The 15,909-nt window shown below is 44.0% G+C and overlaps 20 non-coding genes across 20 annotated transcripts; all 20 read left to right on the forward strand.

Annotated features, from left to right (window-relative positions):
• Positions 1–524: 524 nt before the first annotated feature.
• Positions 525–606, forward strand: TRNAS-CGA (transfer RNA serine (anticodon CGA)). Its single transcript has one exon. It is a non-coding gene; the product is annotated as a tRNA-Ser (tRNA).
• A 542-nt stretch (positions 607–1,148) lies between these two features.
• Positions 1,149–1,230, forward strand: TRNAS-UGA (transfer RNA serine (anticodon UGA)). Its single transcript has one exon. It is a non-coding gene; the product is annotated as a tRNA-Ser (tRNA).
• A 544-nt stretch (positions 1,231–1,774) lies between these two features.
• On the forward strand, positions 1,775–1,856 carry TRNAS-CGA (transfer RNA serine (anticodon CGA)). The gene has a single exon. It is a non-coding gene; the product is annotated as a tRNA-Ser (tRNA).
• A 540-nt stretch (positions 1,857–2,396) lies between these two features.
• TRNAS-CGA (transfer RNA serine (anticodon CGA)) lies at positions 2,397–2,478 on the forward strand. Its single transcript has one exon. It is a non-coding gene; the product is annotated as a tRNA-Ser (tRNA).
• Positions 2,479–3,625: 1,147 nt separating this feature from the next.
• Positions 3,626–3,708, forward strand: TRNAS-CGA (transfer RNA serine (anticodon CGA)). Its single transcript has one exon. It is a non-coding gene; the product is annotated as a tRNA-Ser (tRNA).
• Positions 3,709–4,248: 540 nt separating this feature from the next.
• TRNAS-CGA (transfer RNA serine (anticodon CGA)) lies at positions 4,249–4,330 on the forward strand. The gene has a single exon. It is a non-coding gene; the product is annotated as a tRNA-Ser (tRNA).
• Positions 4,331–5,477: 1,147 nt separating this feature from the next.
• TRNAL-UAA (transfer RNA leucine (anticodon UAA)) lies at positions 5,478–5,559 on the forward strand. Its single transcript has one exon. It is a non-coding gene; the product is annotated as a tRNA-Leu (tRNA).
• A 533-nt stretch (positions 5,560–6,092) lies between these two features.
• TRNAS-CGA (transfer RNA serine (anticodon CGA)) lies at positions 6,093–6,174 on the forward strand. The gene has a single exon. It is a non-coding gene; the product is annotated as a tRNA-Ser (tRNA).
• Positions 6,175–6,716: 542 nt separating this feature from the next.
• TRNAL-CAA (transfer RNA leucine (anticodon CAA)) lies at positions 6,717–6,798 on the forward strand. Its single transcript has one exon. It is a non-coding gene; the product is annotated as a tRNA-Leu (tRNA).
• A 1,166-nt stretch (positions 6,799–7,964) lies between these two features.
• Positions 7,965–8,046, forward strand: TRNAS-CGA (transfer RNA serine (anticodon CGA)). The gene has a single exon. It is a non-coding gene; the product is annotated as a tRNA-Ser (tRNA).
• Positions 8,047–9,209: 1,163 nt separating this feature from the next.
• On the forward strand, positions 9,210–9,291 carry TRNAS-CGA (transfer RNA serine (anticodon CGA)). The gene has a single exon. It is a non-coding gene; the product is annotated as a tRNA-Ser (tRNA).
• A 540-nt stretch (positions 9,292–9,831) lies between these two features.
• On the forward strand, positions 9,832–9,913 carry TRNAS-UGA (transfer RNA serine (anticodon UGA)). Its single transcript has one exon. It is a non-coding gene; the product is annotated as a tRNA-Ser (tRNA).
• Positions 9,914–10,440: 527 nt separating this feature from the next.
• On the forward strand, positions 10,441–10,521 carry TRNAS-CGA (transfer RNA serine (anticodon CGA)). The gene has a single exon. It is a non-coding gene; the product is annotated as a tRNA-Ser (tRNA).
• Positions 10,522–11,047: 526 nt separating this feature from the next.
• On the forward strand, positions 11,048–11,128 carry TRNAS-CGA (transfer RNA serine (anticodon CGA)). Its single transcript has one exon. It is a non-coding gene; the product is annotated as a tRNA-Ser (tRNA).
• Positions 11,129–11,667: 539 nt separating this feature from the next.
• Positions 11,668–11,749, forward strand: TRNAS-UGA (transfer RNA serine (anticodon UGA)). The gene has a single exon. It is a non-coding gene; the product is annotated as a tRNA-Ser (tRNA).
• A 542-nt stretch (positions 11,750–12,291) lies between these two features.
• TRNAS-UGA (transfer RNA serine (anticodon UGA)) lies at positions 12,292–12,373 on the forward strand. The gene has a single exon. It is a non-coding gene; the product is annotated as a tRNA-Ser (tRNA).
• A 541-nt stretch (positions 12,374–12,914) lies between these two features.
• On the forward strand, positions 12,915–12,997 carry TRNAS-CGA (transfer RNA serine (anticodon CGA)). The gene has a single exon. It is a non-coding gene; the product is annotated as a tRNA-Ser (tRNA).
• Positions 12,998–13,537: 540 nt separating this feature from the next.
• On the forward strand, positions 13,538–13,619 carry TRNAS-CGA (transfer RNA serine (anticodon CGA)). The gene has a single exon. It is a non-coding gene; the product is annotated as a tRNA-Ser (tRNA).
• A 1,147-nt stretch (positions 13,620–14,766) lies between these two features.
• On the forward strand, positions 14,767–14,848 carry TRNAL-UAA (transfer RNA leucine (anticodon UAA)). The gene has a single exon. It is a non-coding gene; the product is annotated as a tRNA-Leu (tRNA).
• A 533-nt stretch (positions 14,849–15,381) lies between these two features.
• TRNAS-CGA (transfer RNA serine (anticodon CGA)) lies at positions 15,382–15,463 on the forward strand. Its single transcript has one exon. It is a non-coding gene; the product is annotated as a tRNA-Ser (tRNA).
• Positions 15,464–15,909: the final 446 nt, after the last annotated feature.

Consider the following 15,909-nt stretch of genomic DNA (forward strand, 5'->3'; position numbering starts at 1 on the left):
ACCATTTGGTTTAGTTAAGTAAATGTTCACTTCTCGTTATGCAATCCTCATCAAGTCACAGAGTTAAACGGCAAAAACTCAAACTAGATGTAAACTTTGAGACAATTTCTACACCCAGGAAGTGTTTTAGAGAGCAGGTGGCTAGGAAGGGTTTGTAGTCTGGACCTGTCCTGCCTGATCTAGACAATTCAGGAAAAGAGTAATTTTTTTTTATGAAGCGTGTCTTGTTTAGGCTTTTGGACTTTTTCTGAGTACACTTAAGGGCCCGTTGCCACCGCCGTAATAGAGGGAAAAGAGGGTAGAAATGCACAGTGAATGATTACCGCTCATCTGTGCCCTGTCACTCGCTTTGAGTGATACGTGTTGCTATTTTTATTAATAGTATGAAAGCATGTGAAATAAGTGAGGGCAACAGGGCACTGCTGGTTCCTGCCCTGTCCTTATGTTACTTTATTTTTTAGGTCTTGGCCTGACGTGAGCAGCGCATGGCTCATATACGACAACAGTGACATCATTCTCATGGAGCTGTGACAGCTGAGTGGTTAAGGCGTTGGAATCGAAATCCAATGGGGTTTCCCTGCGCAGGTTTGAATCCTGCTTGCAGTGACGTATGATTTTGCATGAACACCATTTGGTTTGTTAAGGAAATTTTCACTTCTCGTTAGTCAATCCTCATCAAGTCACAGAGTTAAACAGCAAAAATTCAAACTAAATGTAAACATTAAGACAATTTCAACACTCAGGAAGTGTTTAAGAGAGCAGGTGGTTTGGAAGGGTTCGTAGTCTGGACCTGTCCTGCCTGATCTTGACGAGTCACAAAAAGAGTAATTTTTTTATGTAGCGTGTCTTGTTTAGGCATTTGGACTCTTTCTGAGTACTCTGAAGTGCCCGTTCCCAGCGCCGTAATATAGGGAAAAGAGGGTAGGAATGTGCAGTGATTGATTACTGCTCATCTGTGCCCTGTCACTCACTTTGAGTGATGCGTGTTGCTATTTTTTATTAATTGTATCAAAGCATGCGAAATAAGTGAGGGCAACAGGGCACTGCTGGTACGTGCCCCGTCCTTCCGTTACTTTAATTTTTAGGTCTCGGCCTGATGTGAGCAGCGCATGGCTCGTATACGACAACAGTGATGTCATACTCACGCAGCTGCGATGGCCGAGTGGTTAAGGCGTTGGACTTGAAATCCAATGGGGTTTCCCCGCGTAGGTTCCAATCCTGCTTGCAGCGTCATGAGATTTTGCATGATTCCCATTTGCTTTAGTTAAGTAAATGTTCACTTCTCGTTATGCAATCCTCATCAATTCACAGAGTTAAACGGCAAAAACTCAAACTAGATGTAAACATTGAGACAATTTCTACACCCAGGAAGTGTTTCAGAGAGCAGGTGGCTAGGAATGGTTTGTAGTCTGGACCTGTCCTGCCTGATCTAGACAAGTCAGGAAAAGAGTAATTTTTATTTATGAAGCGTGTCTTGTTTAGGCTTTTGGACTTTTTCTGAGTACACTTAAGGGCCCGTTGCCACCGCCGTAATAGAGGGAAAAGAGGGTAGAAATGCACAGTGAATGATTACCGCTCATCTGTGCCCTGTCACTCACTTTGAGTGATACGTGTTGCTATTTTTATTAATTGTATGAAAGCATGTGAAATAAGTGAGGGCAACAGGGCACTGCTGGTTCCTGCCCCGTCCTTTTGTTACTTTATTTTTTAGGTCTCGGCCTGACGTGAGCAGCGCATGGCTCATATTCGACAACAGTGACATCATACTCATGGAGCTGCGATGGCCGAGTGGTTAAGGCATTGGACTCGAAATTCAATGGGGTTTCCCTGCGCAGGTTCGCATCCTGCTTGCAGCATCGGGCGATTTAGCATGAACACCATTTTGTTTGTTAAGGAAATGTTCACTTCTCGTTACGCATTCCTTATCAAGTCACAGAATTAAACAGCAAAAACTCAAACTAAATGTAAACATTAAGACAATTTCAACACTCCGGAAGTGTTTTAGAGAGCAGGTGGTTCGAAGGGTTAGTAGTCTGGACCTGTCCTGCTTGATCTTGACGAGTCACGAAAAGAGTAATTTTTTTATGTAGAGTGTCTTGTTTAGGCTTTTGGACTCTTTCTGAGTACACTTAAGGGCCCGGTCCCAGCGCCGTCATATAGGGAAAAGAGGGTAGAAATGCGCAGTGATTGATTACTGCTCATCTGTGCCCTGTCACTCACTTTGAGTGATACGTGTTGCTATTTTTATTAATTGTATGAAAGCAAGCGAAATAAGTGAGGGCAACAGAGCACTGCTGGTACCTGCCCCTTCCTTCGGTTACTTTATTTTTTAGGTCTCGGTCTGACGTGAGCAGCGAATGGCTCATATACGACAACAGTGACATCATACTCATGGAGCTGCGATGGCCGAGTGGTTAAGGCGTTGGACTCGAAATCCAATGGGGTTTCCCTGCGCAGGTTCGAATCCTGCTTGCAGCGATGTCCGATTTTGCATGAACACCATTTGGTTTGTTAAGGAAATTTTCACTTCTCGTTAGTCAATCCTCATCAAGTCACAGAGTTAAACAGCAAAAATTCAAACTAAATGTAAACATTAAGACAATTTCAACACTCAGGAAGTGTTTAAGAGAGTAGGTGGTTTGGAAGGGTACGTAGTCTGGACCTGTCCTGCCTGATCTTGATGAGTCACAAAAAGAGTAATTTTTTTATGTAGCGTGTCTTGTTTAGGCATTTGGACTCTTTCTGAGTACTCTTAAGTGCCCATTCCCAGCGCCGTAATATAGGGAAAAGAGGGTAGGAATGTGCAGTGATTGATTACCGCTCATCTGTGCCCTGTCACTCACTTTGAGTGATACGTGTTGCTATTTTTATTAATTGTATGAAAGCATGCGAAATAAGTGAGGGCAACAGGGCACTGCTGGTACCTGCCCCGTCCTTCCGTTGCTCTATTTTTTAGGTCTCGGTCTGACGTGAGCAGTGCATAGCTCGTATACGACAACATGGAGCTGCGATGGCCGAGTGGTTAAGGCGTTCGACTCGAAATCAATGGGATTTCCCTGCACAGGTCCGAATCCTGCTTGCAGCCTCGTGCGATTTTGCATGAACACCATTTGGTTTGATAAGGAAATGTTCACTTCTCGTTACGTAATCCTCATCAAGTAACAGAGTTAAACAGCAAAAACTCAAACTAAATGTAAACATTAAGACAATTTCAACACTCAGGAAGTGTTTTAGAGAGCAGGTGGCTCGGAAGGGTTCGTAGTCTGGACCTGTCCTGCCTGATCTTGACGAGTCACGAAAAGAGTAATTTTTTTATGTAGCGTGTCTTGTTTAGGCTTTTGGACTCTTTCTGAGTACACTTAAGGGCCCATTCCAGAGCCGTAATATAGGGAAAAGAGGGCAGAAATGTGCAGTGATTGATTACTGCTCATCTGTGCCCTGTCACTCACTTTGAGTGATGCGTGTTGCTATTTTTATTGATTGTATGAAAGCATGCGAAATAAGTGAGGGAGACAGGGCACTGCTGGTACGTGCCCTGTCCTTCCGTTACTTTAATTTGTAGGTCTCGGCCTGATGTGAGCAGCGCATGGCTCGTATACGACAACAGTGACATTATACTCACGCAGCTGTGATGGCCGAGTGGTTAAGGCGTTGGACTCGAAATTCAATGGGGTTTTTCCTGCGCAGGTTCGCATCCTGCTTGCAGCATCGGGCGATTTAGCATGAACACCATTTCGTTAGTTAAGGAAATGTTCACTTCTCGTTATGCATTCCTTATCAAGTCACAGAATTAAACAGCAAAAATTCAAACTAAATGTAAACATTAAGACAATTTCAACACTCCGGAAGTGTTTTAGAGAGCAGGTGGTTCGAAGGGTTAGTAGTCTGGACCTGTCCTGCTTGATCTTGACGAGTCACGAAAAGAGTAAGTTTTTTTATGTAGAGTGTCTTGTTTAGGCTTTTGGACTCTTTCTGAGTACACTTAAGGGCCCGGTCCCAGCGCCGTAATATGGGAAAAGAGGGTAGAAATGCGCAGTGATTGATTGCTGCTCATCTGTGCCCTGTCACTCACTTTGAGTGATACGTGTTGCTATTTTTATTAATTGTATGAAAGCAAGCGAAATAAGTGAGGGCAACAGAGCACTGCTGGTACCTGCCCCTTCCTTCGGTTACTTTATTTTTTAGGTCTCGGTCTGACGTGAGCAGCGAATGGCTCATATACGACAACAGTGACATCATACTCATGGAGCTGCGATGGCTTAGTGGTTAAGGCGTTGGACTCGAAATCCAATGGGGTTTCCCTGCGCAGGTTCGAATCCTGCTTGCAGCGACGTCCGATTTTGCATGAACACCATTTGGTTTGTTAAGGAAATTTTCACTTCTCGTTAGTCAATCCTCATCAAGTCACAGAGTTAAACAGCAAAAATTCAAACTAAATGTAAACATTAAGACAATTTCAACACTCAGGAAGTGTTTAAGAGAGCAGGTGGTTTGGAAGGGTTCGTAGTCTGGACCTGTCCTGCCTGATCTTGACGAGTCACAAAAAGAGTAATTTTTTTATGTAGCGTGTCTTGTTTAGGCATTTGGACTCTTTCTGAGTACTCTTAAGTGCCCATTCCCAGCGCCGTAATATAGGGAAAAGAGGGTAGGAATGTGCAGTGATTGATTACCGCTCATCTGTGCCCTGTCACTCACTTTGAGTGATACGTGTTGCTATTTTTATTAATTGTATGAAAGCATGCGAAATAAGTGAGGGCAACAGGGCACTGCTGGTACCTGCCCCGTCCTTCCGTTGCTCTATTTTTTAGGTCTCGGTCTGACGTGAGCAGTACATAGCTCGTATACGACAACATGGAGCTGCGATGGCCGAGTGGTTAAGGAGTTCGACTCGAAATCAATGGGATTTCCCTGCACAGGTCCGAATCCTGCTTGCAGCCTCGTGCGATTTTGCATGAACACCATTTGGTTTGATAAGGAAATGTTCACTTCTCGTTACGTAATCCTCATCAAGTAACAGAGTTAAACAGCAAAAACTCAAACTAAATGTAAACATTAAGACAATTTCAACACTCAGGAAGTGTTTTAGAGAGCAGGTGGCTCGGAAGGGTTCGTAGTCTGGACCTGTCCTGCCTGATCTTGATGAGTCACGAAAGGAGTAATTTTTTTATGTAGCGTGTCTTGTTTAGGCTTTTGGACTCTTTCTGAGTACACTTAAGGGCCCATTCCAGAGCCGTAATATAGGGAAAAGAGGGCAGAAATGTGCAGTGATTGATTACTGCTCATCTGTGCCCTGTCACTCACTTTGAGTGATGCGTGTTGCTATTTTTATTGATTGTATGAAAGCATGCGAAATAAGTGAGGGAGACAGGGCACTGCTGGTACGTGCCCTGTCCTTCCGTTACTTTAATTTGTAGGTCTCGGCCTGATGTGAGCAGCGCATGGCTCGTATACGACAACAGTGACATCATACTCACGCAGCTGTGATGGCCGAGTGGTTAAGGCGTTAGACTTAAAATCAAATGGGGTTTCCCCGCGTAGGTACGAATCCTGCTTGCAGCGTCATGAAATTTTGCATGAACACCATTTGGTTTAGTTAAGTAAATGTTCACTTCTCGTTATGCAATCCTCATCAAGTCACTGAGTTAAACGGCAAAAACTCAAACTAGATGTAAACTTTGAGACAATTTCTACACCCAGGAAGTGTTTTAGAGAGCAGGTGGCTAGGAAGGGTTTGTAGTCTGGACCTGTCCTGCCTGATCTAGACCATTCAGGAAAAGAGTAATTTTTTTTTATGAAGCGTGTCTTGTTTAGGCTTTTGGACTTTTTCTGAGTACACTTAAGGGCCCGTTGCCACCGCCGTAATAGAGGGAAAAGAGGGTAGAAATGCACAGTGAATGATTACCGCTCATCTGTGCCCTGTCACTCACTTTGAGTGATACGTGTTGCTATTTTTATTAATTGTATGAAAGCATGTGAAATAAGTGAGGGCAACAGGGCACTGCTGGTTCCTGCCCCGTCCTTATGTTACTTTATTTTTTAGGTCTTGGCCTGACGTGAGCAGCGCATGGCTCATATACGACAACAGTGACATCATTGTGATGGCTGAGTGGTTAAGGCGTTGGAATCGAAATCCAATGGGGTTTCCCTGCGCAGGTTCGAATCTTGCTTGCAGCGACGTATGATTTTGCATGAACACCATTTGGTTTGTTAAGGAAATTTTCACTTCTCGTTAGTCAATCCTCATCAAGTCACAGAGTTAAACAGCAAAAATTCAAACTAAATGTAAACATTAAGACAATTCCAACACTCAGGAAGTGTTTAAGAGAGCAGGTGGTTTGGAAGGGTTCGTAGTTTGGACCTGTCCTGCCTGATCTTGACGAGTCACAAAAAGAGTAATTTTTTTATGTAGCGTGTCTTGTTTAGGCATTTGGACTCTTTCTGAGTACTCTTAAGTGCCCATTCCCAGCGCCGTAATATAGGGAAAAGAGGGTAGGAATGTGCAGTGATTGATTACTGCTCATCTGTGCCCTGTCACTCACTTTGAGTGATGCGTGTTGCTATTTTTATTAATTGTATCAAAGCATGCGAAATAAGTGAGGGCAACAGGGCACTGCTGGTACCTGCCCCGTCCTGCTGTTACTTTAGTTTTTTAGGTCTCGGTCTGACGTGAGCAGCGCATGGCTCATATACGACAACAGTGACATTATACTCGTGGAGCTGCGATGGGCGAGTGGTTAAGGCGTTGGACGCAAAATCCAATGGGGTTTCCCTGCGCAGGTTCGAATCCTGCTTGCAGCGACCCGTGATTTTGCATGAACACCATTTGGTTTGTTAAGGAAATGTTCACTTCTCGTTAGTCAATCCTCATCAAGTCACAGAGTTAAACAGCAATAATTCAAACTAAATGTAAACATTAAGACAATTTCAACACTCAGGAAGTGTTTTAGAGAGCAGGTGGTTCAGAAGGGTTCGTAGTCTGGACCTGTCCTGCCTGATCTTGACGAGTCACATAAAGAGTAATTTTTTCATGTAGCGTGTCTTGTTTAGGCTTTTGGACTCTTTCTGAGTACTCTTAAGAGCCCATTCCCAGCGCCGTAATATAGGGAAAAGAGGGTAGAAATGTGCAGTGACTGATTACCGCTCATCTGTGCCCTATCACTCACTTTGAGTGATGCGTGTTGCTATTTTTATTAATTGTATGAAAGCATGCGAAATAAGTGAGGGAGACAGGGCACTGCTGGTACATGCCCCGTCCTTCCGTTACTTTAATTTTTAGGTCTCGGCCTGACATGAGCAGCGCATGGCTCGTATACGACAACAGTGACATCATACACATGCAGCTGCGATGGCCGAGTGGGTAAGGTGTTGGACTAGAAATCCAATGGGGTTTCACCTCGTTGGTTCGAATCCTGCTTGCAGTGTCATGAGATTTTGCATTAGCACCATTTGGTTTAGTTAAGTAAATGTTCACTTCTCGTTATGCAGTCCTCTTCAAGTCACAGAGTTAAACGGCAAAAACTCAAACTAGATGTAAACATTGAGACAATTTCTACACCCAGGAAGTGTTTTACAGAGCAGGTGGCTCGGAAGGGTTCGTAGTCTGGACCTATTTGCCTGATCTAGACAAATCACGAAAAGAGTAATATTTTTTCATGAAGCGTGTCTTGGTTAGGCTTTTGGACTTTTTCTGAGTACACTTAAGGGCCCGTTGCCACCGCCGTAATAGAGGGAAAAGAAGGTATAAATGCACAGTGAATGATTACCGCTCATCTATGCCCTAACACTCACTTTGAGTGATACGTGTTGCTATTTTTATTAATTGTATGAAAGCATGTGAAATAAGTGAGGGCAACAGGGCACTGCTGGTTCCTGCCCCGTCCTTTTGTTACTTTATTTTTTAGGTCTCGGCCTGACGTGAGCAGCGCATGGCTCATATACGACAACAGTGATGTCATACTCATGGAGCTGCGATGGCTGAGTGGTTAAGGCCTAGGACTCGAAATTCAATGGGGTTTCCCTGCGCAGGTTCGCATCCTGCTTGCAGCATTGGGCGATTTTGCATGAACACCATTTGGTTCGTTAAGGAAATGTTCACTTCTCGTTACGCAATCCTCATTAAGTCACAGAATTAAACAGCAAAAACTCAAACTAAATGTAAACATTAAGACAATTTCAACCCTCCGGAAGTGTTTTAGAGAGCAGGTGGTTTAAAGGGTTCGTAGTCTGGACCTGTCCTGCTTGATCTTGACGAGTCACGAAAAGAGTCATTTTTTTATGTAGAGTGTCTTGTTTAGGCTTTTGGACTCTTTTTGAGTACACTTAAGGGCCCGGTCCCAGAGCTGTAATATAGGGAAAAGAGGGTAGAAATGCACAGTGATTGATTACTGCTCATCTGTGCCCTGTCACTCACTTTGAGTGATGCGTGTTGCTATTTTTATTAATTGTATGAAAGCATGCGAAATAAGTGAGGGAGACAGGGCACTGCTGGTACATGCCCCGTCCTTCCGTTACTTTAATTTTTAGGTCTCGGCCTGACATGAGCAGCGCATGGCTCGTATACGACAACAGTGACATCATACACATGCAGCTGCAATGGCCGAGTGGGTAAGGTGTTGGACTAGAAATCCAATGGGGTTTCACCGCATTGGTTCGAATCCTGCTTGCAGTGTCATGAGATTTTGCATGAACACCATTTGGTTTAGTTAAGTAAATGTTCACTTCTCGTTATGCAATCCTCATCAAGTCACAGAATTAAACAGCAAAAACTCAAACTAAATGTAAACATTAAGACAATTTCAACCCTCCGGAAGTGTTTTAGAGAGCAGGTGGTTTAAAGGGTTCGTAGTCTGGACCTGTCCTGCTTGATCTTGACGAGTCACGAAAAGAGTCATTTTTTTATGTAGAGTGTCTTGTTTAGGCTTTTGGACTCTTTCTGAGTACACTTAAGGGCCCGGTCCCAGCGCTGTAATATAGGGAAAAGAGGGTAGAAATGCGCAGTGATTGATTACTGCTCATCTGTGCCCTGTCACTCACTTTGAGGGATACGTGTTGCTATTTTTATTAATTGTGTGAAAGCAAGCGAAATAAGTGAGGGCAACAGAGCACTGCTGGTACCTGCCCCTTCCTTTGGTTACTTTATTTTTTAGGTCTCGGTCTGACGTGAGCAGCGAATGGCTCATATACGACAACAGTGACATCATACTCATGGAGCTGCGATGGCCGAGTGGATAAGGCGTTGGACTCGAAATACAATGGTGTTTCCCTGCGCAGTTTCGAATCCTGCTTGCAGCGACGTACGATTTTGCATGAACACAATTTGGTTTGTTAAGGAAATTTTCACTTCTCGTTAGTCAATCCTCATCAAGTCACAGAGTTAAACAGCAATAATTCAAACTAAATGTAAACATTAAGACAATTTCAACACTCGGGAAGTGTTTTAGAGAGCAGGTGGTTCAGAAGGGTTCGTAGTCTGGACCTGTCCTGCCTGATCTTGACGAGTCACAAAAAGAGTAATTTTTTCATGTAGCGTGTCTTGTTTAGGCTTTTGGACTCTTTCTGAGTACTCTTAAGGGCCCATTCCCAGCGCCGTAATATAGGGAAAAGAGGGTAGAAATGTGCAGTGATTGATTACCGCTCATCTGTGCCCTGTCACTCACTTTGAGTGATGCGTGTTGCTATTTTTATTAATTGTATCAAAGCATGCGAAATAAGTGAGGGCAACAGGGCACTGCTGGTACCTGCCCCGTCCTTCCGTTGCTTTATTTTTTAGGTCTCGTCTGACTTGAGCAGCGCATGGCTCGTATACGACAACAGTGACATCATTTTCATGGAGCTGCGACGGCCGAGTGGTTAAGGCGTTGGACCTGAAATCCAATGGGGTTTCCCTGCGCAGGTTCGAATCCTGCTTGCAGCATCGTGAGATTTTGCATGAATGCCATTTGCTTTAGTTAAGTAAATGTTCACCTCTTGTTATGCAATCCTCATCAAGTCACGGAGTTAAACGGCAAAAACAAAAACTAGATGTAAATATTGAGACAATTTCCACACCCAGGAAGTGTTTTAGAGAGCAGGTGGCTCGGAAGGGATCGTAGTCTGGACCTGTCCTGCTTGATCTTGACGAGTCACGAAAAGAGTCATTTTTTTATGTAGAGTGTCTTGTTTAGGCTTTTGGACTCTTTCTGAGTACACTTAAGGGCCCAGTCCCAGCGCCGTAATACAGGGAAAAGAGGGCAGAAATGTGCAGTGATTGATTACCGCTCATCTGTGCCCTTTCACTCACTTTGAGTGATGCGTGTTGCTATTTTTATTAATTGTATGAAAGCAAGCGAAATAAGTGAGGGCAACAGAGCACTGCTGGTACCTGCCCCTTCGTTCGGTTACTTTATTTTTTAGGTCTCGGTCTGACGTGAGCAGCGAATGGCTCGTATACGACAACATGGAGCTGCAATGGCCGAGTGGTTAAGGCGTTGGACTCGAAATCAATGGGGTTTCCCTGCGCAGGTCCGAATCCTGCTTGCAGCCTCGTGCGATTTTGCATGAACACCATTTGGTTTGATAAGGAAATGTTCACTTCTCGTTACTCAATCCTCATCAAGTAACAGAGTTAAACAGCAAAAACTCAAACTAAATGTAAACTTTAAGACAATTTCAACACTCAGGAAGTGTTTTAGAGAGCAGGTGGCTCGGAAGGGTTCGTAGTCTGGACCTGTCCTGCCTGATCTTGACGAGTCACAAAAAGAGTAATTTTTTTATGTAGCGTGTCTTGTTTAGGCATTTGGACTCTTTCTGAGTACTCTTAGGTGCCCATTCCCAGCGCCGTAATATAGGGAAAAGAGGGTAGGAATGTGCAGTGATTGATTACCGCTCATCTGTGCCCTGTCACTCACTTTGAGTGATACGTGTTGCTATTTTTATTAATTGTATGAAAGCATGCGAAATAAGTGAGGGCAACAGGGCACTGCTGGTACCTGCCCCGTCCTTCCGTTGCTCTATTTTTTAGGTCTCGGTCTGATGTGAGCAGTGCATAGCTCGTATACGACAATATGGAGCTGCGATGGCCGAGTGGTTAAGGCGTTGGACTCGAAATCAATGGGGTTTCCCTGCACAGGTCCGAATCCTGCTTGCAGCCTCGTGGGATTTTGCATGAACACCATTTGGTTTGATAAGGAAATGTTCACTTCTCGTTACGCAATCCTCATCAAGTAACAGAGTTAAACAGCAAAAACTCAAACTAAATGTAAACATTAAGACAATTTCAACACTCAGGATGTGTTTTAGAGAGCAGGTGGCTCGGAAGGGTTCGTAGTCTGGACCTGTCCTGCCTGATCTTGACGAGTCACGAAAAGAGTATTTTTTTATGTAGCGTGTCTTGTTTAGGCTTTTGGACTCTTTCTGAGTACACTTAAGGGCCCATTCCAGAGCCGTAATATAGGGAAAAGAGGGCAGAAATGTGCAGTGATTGATTACTGCTCATCTGTGCCCTGTCACTCACTTTGAGTGATGCGTGTTGCTATTTTTATTGATTGTATGAAAGCACGCGAAATAAGTGAGGGAGACAGGGCACTGCTGGTACGTGCCCTGTCCTTCCGTTACTTTAATTTGTAGGTCTAGGCCTGATGTGAGCAGCGCATGGCTCGTATACGACAACAGTGACATCATACTCATGCAGCTGCGATGGCCGAGTGGTTAAGGCGTTGGACTTGAAATCCAATGGTGTTTCCCCACGTAGGTTCGAATCCTGCTTGCAGCGTCATGAAATTTTGCATGAACACCATTTGGTTTAGTTAAGTAAATGTTCACTTCTCGTTATGCAATCCTCATCAAGTCACAGAGTTAAACAGCAAAAATTCAAACTAAATGTAAACATTAAGACAATTTCAACACTCAGGAAGTGTTTAAGAGAGCAGGTGGTTTGGAAGGGTTCGTAGTCTGGACCTGTCCTGCCTGATCTTGACGAGTCACAAAAAGAGTAATTTTTTTATGTAGCGTGTCTTGTTTAGGCATTTGGACTCTTTCTGAGTACTCTGAAGTGCCCGTTCCCAGCGCCGTAATATAGGGAAAAGAGGGTAGGAATGTGCAGTGATTGATTACTGCTCATCTGTGCCCTGTCACTCACTTTGAGTGATGCGTGTTGCTATTTTTATTAATTGTATCAAAGCATGCGAAATAAGTGAGGGCAACAGGGCACTGCTGGTACGTGCCCCGTCCTTCCGTTACTTTAATTTTTAGGTCTCGGCCTGATGTGAGCAGCGCATGGCTCGTATACGACAACAGTGACGTCATACTCACGCAGCTGCGATGGCCGAGTGGTTAAGGCGTTGGACTTGAAATCCAATGGGGTTTCCCCGCGTAGGTTCCAATCCTGCTTGCAGCGTCATGAGATTTTGCATGATTCCCATTTGCTTTAGTTAAGTAAATGTTCACTTCTCGTTATGCAATCCTCATCAATTCACAGAGTTAAACGGCAAAAACTCAAACTAGATGTAAACATTGAGACAATTTCTACACCCAGGAAGTGTTTCAGAGAGCAGGTGGCTAGGAATGGTTTGTAGTCTGGACCTGTCCTGCCTGATCTAGACAAGTCAGGAAAAGAGTAATTTTTTTATGTAGCGTGTCTTGTTTAGGCTTTTGGACTCTTTCTGAGTACACTTAAGGGCCCATTCCAGAGCCGTAATATAGGGAAAAGAGGGCAGAAATGTGCAGTGATTGATTACTGCTCATCTGTGCCCTGTCACTCACTTTGAGTGATGCGTGTTGCTATTTTTATTGATTGTATGAAAGCATGCGAAATAAGTGAGGGAGACAGGGCACTGCTGGTACGTGCCCTGTCCTTCCGTTACTTTAATTAGTAGGTCTCGGCCTGATGTGAGCAGCGCATGGCTCGTATACGACAACAGTGACATTATACTCACGCAGCTGTGATGGCCGAGTGGTTAAGGCGTTGGACTCGAAATTCATTGGGGTTTTTCCTGCGCAGGTTCGCATCCTGCTTGCAGCATCGGGCGATTTAGCATGAACACCATTTCGTTAGTTAAGGAAATGTTCACTTCTCGTTATGCATTCCTTATCAAGTCACAGAATTAAACAGCAAAAATTCAAACTAAATGTAAACATTAAGACAATTTCAACACTCCGGAAGTGTTTTAGAGAGCAGGTGGTTCGAAGGGTTAGTAGTCTGGACCTGTCCTGCTTGATCTTGACGAGTCACGAAAAGAGTAAGTTTTTTTATGTAGAGTGTCTTGTTTAGGCTTTTGGACTCTTTCTGAGTACACTTAAGGGCCCGGTCCCAGCGCCGTAATATGGGAAAAGAGGGTAGAAATGCGCAGTGATTGATTGCTGCTCATCTGTGCCCTGTCACTCACTTTGAGTGATACGTGTTGCTATTTTTATTAATTGTATGAAAGCAAGCGAAATAAGTGAGGGCAACAGAGCACTGCTGGTACCTGCCCCTTCCTTCGGTTACTTTATTTTTTAGGTCTCGGTCTGACGTGAGCAGCGAATGGCTCATATACGACAACAGTGACATCATACTCATGGAGCTGCGATGGCTGAGTGGTTAAGGTGTTGGACTCGAAATCCAATGGGGTTTCCCTGCGCAGGTTCGAATCCTGCTTGCAGCGACGTCCGATTTTGCATGAACACCATTTGGTTTGTTAAGGAAATTTTCACTTCTCGTTAGTCAATCCTCATCAAGTCACAGAGTTAAACAGCAAAAATTCAAACTAAATGTAAACATTAAGACAATTTCAACACTCAGGAAGTGTTTAAGAGAGCAGGTGGTTTGGAAGGGTTCGTAGTCTGGACCTGTCCTGCCTGATCTTGACGAGTCACAAAAAGAGTAATTTTTTTATGTAGCGTGTCTTGTTTAGGCATTTGGACTCTTTCTGAGTACTCTTAAGTGCCCATTCCCATCGCCGTAATATAGGGAAAAGAGGGTAGGAATGTGCAGTGATTGATTACCGCTCATCTGTGCCCTGTCACTCACTTTGAGTGATACGTGTTGCTATTTTTATTAATTGTATGAAAGCATGCGAAATAAGTGAGGGCAACAGGGCACTGCTGGTACCTGCCCCGTCCTTCCGTTGCTCTATTTTTTAGGTCTCGGTCTGACGTGAGCAGTACATAGCTCGTATACGACAACATGGAGCTGCGATGGCCGAGTGGTTAAGGCGTTCGACTCGAAATCAATGGGATTTCCCTGCACAGGTCCGAATCCTGCTTGCAGCCTCGTGCGATTTTGCATGAACACCATTTGGTTTGATAAGGAAATGTTCACTTCTCGTTACGTAATCCTCATCAAGTAACAGAGTTAAACAGCAAAAACTCAAACTAAATGTAAACATTAAGACAATTTCAACACTCAGGAAGTGTTTTGGAGAGCAGGTGGCTCGGAAGGGTTCGTAGTCTGGACCTGTCCTGCCTGATCTTGATGAGTCACGAAAGGAGTAATTTTTTTATGTAGCGTGTCTTGTTTAGGCTTTTGGACTCTTTCTGAGTACACTAAAGGGCCCATTCCAGAGCCGTAATATAGGGAAAAGAGGGCAGAAATGTGCAGTGATTGATTACTGCTCATCTGTGCCCTGTCACTCACTTTGAGTGATGCGTGTTGCTATTTTTATTGATTGTATGAAAGCATGCGAAATAAGTGAGGGAGACAGGGCACTGCTGGTACGTGCCCTGTCCTTCCGTTACTTTAATTTGTAGGTCTCGGCCTGATGTGAGCAGCGCATGGCTCGTATACGACAACAGTGACATCATACTCACGCAGCTGTGATGGCCGAGTGGTTAAGGCGTTGGACTTAAAATCCAATGGGGTTTCCCCGCGTAGGTACGAATCCTGCTTGCAGCGTCATGAAATTTTGCATGAACACCATTTGGTTTAGTTAAGTAAATGTTCACTTCTCGTTATGCAATCCTCATCAAGTCACTGAGTTAAACGGCAAAAACTCAAACTAGATGTAAACTTTGAGACAATTTCTACACCCAGGAAGTGTTTTAGAGAGCAGGTGGCTAGGAAGGGTTTGTAGTCTGGACCTGTCCTGACTGATCTAGACAATTCAGGAAAAGAGTAATTTTTTTTTATGAAGCGTGTCTTGTTTAGGCTTTTGGACTTTTTCTGAGTACACTTAAGGGCCCGTTGCCACCGCCGTAATAGAGGGAAAAGAGGGTAGAAATGCACAGTGAATGATTACCGCTCATCTGTGCCCTGTCACTCACTTTGAGTGATACGTGTTGCTATTTTTATTAATTGTATGAAAGCATGTGAAATAAGTGAGGGCAACAGGGCACTGCTGGTTCCTGCCCCGTCCTTATGTTACTTTATTTTTTAGGTCTTGGCCTGACGTGAGCAGCGCATGGCTCATATACGACAACAGTGACATCATTGTGATGGCTGAGTGGTTAAGGCGTTGGAATCGAAATCCAATGGGGTTTCCCTGCGCAGGTTCGAATCTTGCTTGCAGCGACGTATGATTTTGCATGAACACCATTTGGTTTGTTAAGGAAATTTTCACTTCTCGTTAGTCAATCCTCATCAAGTCACAGAGTTAAACAGCAAAAATTCAAACTAAATGTAAACATTAAGACAATTCCAACACTCAGGAAGTGTTTAAGAGAGCAGGTGGTTTGGAAGGGTTCGTAGTTTGGACCTGTCCTGCCTGATCTTGACGAGTCACAAAAAGAGTAATTTTTTTATGTAGCGTGTCTTGTTTAGGCATTTGGACTCTTTCTGAGTACTCTTAAGTGCCCATTCCCAGCGCCGTAATATAGGGAAAAGAGGGTAGGAATGTGCAGTGATTGATTACTGCTCATCTGTGCCCTGTCACTCACTTTGAGTGATGCGTGTTGCTATTTTTATTAATTGTATCAAAGCATGCAAAATAAGTGAGGGCAACAGGGCACTGCTGGTAC

Source organism: Lissotriton helveticus, chromosome 11 (assembly GCF_964261635.1).
Source record: "Lissotriton helveticus chromosome 11, aLisHel1.1, whole genome shotgun sequence".
Taxonomy (NCBI): Eukaryota; Metazoa; Chordata; class Amphibia; order Caudata; family Salamandridae; genus Lissotriton; species Lissotriton helveticus.